The sequence below is a fragment of the Tetrao urogallus genome (assembly GCF_951394365.1).
Source record: "Tetrao urogallus genome assembly, chromosome: 9".
Taxonomy (NCBI): Eukaryota; Metazoa; Chordata; class Aves; order Galliformes; family Phasianidae; genus Tetrao; species Tetrao urogallus.
Genome location: NC_136822.1, coordinates 3,042,595 through 3,046,730, shown reverse-complemented (window position 1 = coordinate 3,046,730; position 4,136 = coordinate 3,042,595).

The following is a 4,136-nucleotide window of genomic DNA, read 5'->3' as shown; positions in this document are numbered from 1 at the left end:
TTTCACTGATACCTGCTATAGAAATTCCTTGGAAGCTGATCTCATGAAACAGCTGCTGTAATTGCACTATCTTTTCCAATCAAGAACAAAGTGCTACAGGCTTATGAACAATGTCAGTTACCTTTCTAGGTGAGATTGATCTCTGACCCACCTTGCTGCAGGCAGCCACTGCCATCACCCACCCTTCCCTCTTGCCACCTTCCTCACCCACCTTCTTTGCACATTGCTGCATACAGATGCATTTCATTCTCCTCTGTACTTAGGTCTTCAGAGCAGTGCATCTCTCCCAGTCTTTCTTTGTTGAAGGGACAGAGCAACACCTGGCTCTCAAAGCAAATCACAGTGGGAGGTGAGAGCAAGATGGTCACAATTCACCCAAGACCAGCTGGACCTTCCAGATCCTGGCCTAAGTCTGTTTTCCAGTTTGTTCAGACCTTACTTCTCCCTGCAGTGCAATGTCCTGTACCGCAGATTACTTGGCAATCCCAAATGCAGCCAGTTGGAGCCTGCTCCCTTCACACTGCTAGGGAAGAGTTGGCACATTTCAGAGGTAAATGCAAAGGATTTGGTGAATGCAACTTTGAAAAGAGAGCAAGGGGCAGGGCTGGTACTGTCACCTGCTCCCTGCTGCAGAAGAAAATTCTAATAAGTGACACAAAAGCCACACATGCATCAACCTGACTAACCTGCGCTGTGCTGTTGGCTCATGACTGGCATTCTGCATCCAGACTCCATCCTCCTTTATCATCCACCTGGCTTTGTCCAGGCAGAAACATCTTCTGGCATATCTAAGAGTGGATTTGCACTGCTATCGCTCCCCCTATTTGCCTGCCTGTGGCTACCTAATTGATCTAATTGACCAGACTGAAACCTGGCCTGGCACTTACCAGGTCTTCCCTTGCACAGAGGGCATGCTGAGAGAGCAGGGCTGGAGAGCCCGGCAAGCAGACTTCCAGCAGAGAGCAGAGCAGGAGGAGTGAGCCAGACCTCTTCCATGCTTTGGGCAAAGTCACCTATTGCTCGTGTCTAATGAATTTATCTTCTAGGTTGGTGTCCTCAGGAAGATTAATATTGAATGTCTAATTGTTGCTTTCTATTTTAATAAAGCCATTTTGATTATCTAATGACAGATTATTGGGTAGCACACAGGATAGCAGAAGATGGAAAATGTGTTTGTTCTTCATACCTCCATAGCTTCTTTATGTGGCAGAGCTCAATACACTTTCTGTTTACGAAGGAGTTCATGTTGGAAGTGGATGCACGCTTCTGTTTTCTAAACTTAGCTTCTTTTTTTCACTTCTGCCCTTCTGTGGATGAGAGTGCAGAACTGGGGTCATGAAAACCTCCAGAAGCCAGAACCTATTTCCTTGTTCAACGGAGGATTTTCTTCCAGGACCAGCAAAACTGTTGCAGTTCTCCCCCCATCACTTGCATGTCACAGCGGAGTGCAAACCAGCATTTGCTCAAAGGTGAAGCGCCGCTTCCACACGAGCAGGGCTCCGCGTGACATGTTACACAACAGCACTGCTGCTGCTGGCGGCTGTCACGGCACTCAGCAGGACTGCTCTGGACACGCCGTGCTGTGCCCTCTCCTGGGCCTCCTGCCATGGGGTTCACCCGTACCAGACATGGGTTGGAGAGGGGCATGCAGACGGAGTGGGGTGAGGAGGGCTGGGCATGTCCTTTGTCTGCCTGAGAGATGGATGGTAGTTTCTGGGTAACAAGCCCCGCCGACATCAAGTTTTTGGCCAAAAATGTCTCACCTACAGCCCATTTGTACATCTGACATGCCCAGCCCCCTTCTCATCTCCCCTCAAGGAAAAGTACTGAGAACAGAGGCCATTCTCACTAATAATGACTCTACCAACAAGTTAATTTGTACATTCCTATTGACCAAAGCAGCGCAGCATTGATTGCCATGTTCCAGCCAGCAAAGTGAAACTGCCAGTGCTCTGGGTACAGCTGTGGCTCTGAGGGCAGGCACCAGGATCCTGCAGTCAGCAGGAGCACATGGGAGTCCTGGGTCCTCTGCTGCTCCTCTGCAGGAGGGTGAGAGCATGGAGAGTCCAGAGGGAAGCACAGCCAGAGCGCCAGCACCACGGGCTGAGCTTCAACCCCTTGGGATGGGGTTCATTTTCCCTGCTGTCTCTTTAAACTACCTGACTATTTTCACTCAGTGAGAAAATACCTATTGAAAATGTTTTCCAGGTAAAACTGTTCTTGCTGATGAGTATCGGTGAGTACAGGAGTGTCCCAGGCTCTGCTTGCTTGTCACACATCTGACCCAGATCAGCGTGAGCTGAGACTGCAGGTATCCAGCACTGATACCCACACTGTGAGCCAGCTCTAATCCATCCCTCACCTTTGGGCTCTCCTTCATGTGATTGCTGGCTGCAGATCCCACACTTATTGCACAGCACTGTTGAGGATATTCTGTCTCAGCCCTCCAAGTACCCCATTCTCTCACATGCAGCTGGAGAATTGTTAGATGTCTTTAATTAAGCCAGTGAACTCTACCAGTACAGCAGATGCCTCCATTAACTGTTCAGCCACAGGCATTTTGCAAAACAGTAAAGAATGGGAGTGCAGCAAAGGAGAGAATTGCTTTAGCTTTGATCAGCATCCCCTGCAGCACAGGGCCTTCAAAGGGAGGCAGAGAGCTCCCTGCCCTATGGCATGCACAGCAGCATGCGTTCAAAATGAACTGGGCACTCCAGCCTTGCCAGACACACTCTCATTTCTGGATTACATAGTTCACCTTCTCTGGTTGCATTTCTTTCTAACAGAAAACAGTCTTGCAGGCCAAGCTGGGTGTGAGAGCAGCTCTGGAGCTGAGATGAGAAGGCTTGGTGCCAGCAGCAGCGCAGGCAGTTCTCCTTGCAGCCTGGGTCTCATGGGAGCTGAGTTGCATTTCCTGTTTGCCGCTGGCAAGCTCCAGGGAACAGGAATTTTCAGGATGTTCTTTATAAACCAGCAGGACAGTGTCAAAGAAATACCTGATTCTGCAGTCAGTTTTTCTTCTGTTTGCAAACAGCTGCACAATTTCCTGAATGTTCACTGAATTCAGTGAGATTTTGGCAAAACAAAGGCTGCCAAGTCTTGACAGGCCATTCAGACAGCTCCGTTTCCACTGCCATTAACCCTGGAGGCATTTAAATCCAACTGGCCCACACAGCCCCCTCAGAACCAATGACCCGCGCTTAGGAAGGCTCAGAGCAGCTGGGCACCCACCTCCTGCACGGTCAGGCTGAGTTTGATGCTGTGAACCTCCCTGCCACCCTCAGCCAGCTCCAGTTTGGCCCCAGCAATCGCAGACAGCTCTAAAGGGATGGCAGCAGAAACATTATGTGACTTGTCAGGAGAACAGCAGGGCCGGAGGAGAGGGCTGTGGTCAGCACTACCCATCAGGGGCCATCATCACAGCTGCTTCAAAGTCTCAGTGTCTCTGCTCTGCAGGTATGAGCCACGATCCTGGTTTTCAACACAGCACTGGGACACCTCTGGGACCTACCCCAAGGACAGACAGAGGAAGTGTGGGGTTATTTTGGAGAAAGCAGGTGAGTACTGTTTGACTAAGAGCTGGTAGGTATTGCACAAAGATGAGGGAAACGGGGGCTTCCTATTCTAGCAGAAGGCTGACTTCAGCTCTCCTCGTACAGACCAGAGGGGCAGTAAAAGCACTATTTAATTTCCAGCTTGACAGGGAAGCCAGAGCACCACTGCTCTTATGAAGCCAAACAGCGCAGCCACCAGCTTTAATTTCGATCTAAAGTTGTGCATGTTGGAAAATAACAATGCACTTCCACATTTGGTTATTAACCAAAATTATACTACAACCTCTCGTCCCACCGCTGTCACCCGGGAGCAGAGGCCGAGTCAGAGAGCGACGAGGTCTCCCCCGATCCTGCTTTTCTGCAGCCCGACCCTCCCCAGCTTCCTCGCCTTTCTCCGGACACGCTCCGGGGCCACCGCCGGTTGCGGTGCTGCGGTCGGGGCCGCTCGCAGCTCCCCACGTGCGCGCTGCCGGCACCGCAGCACCTCAACGCGGCCGAGTCCCGCCATCCGCCGAGCCCCCGCCCCGCACGAGGACACCCGTGCCGCGCGCCGGACCGCCGCTCTCGGCCCTCGGGAGCGCC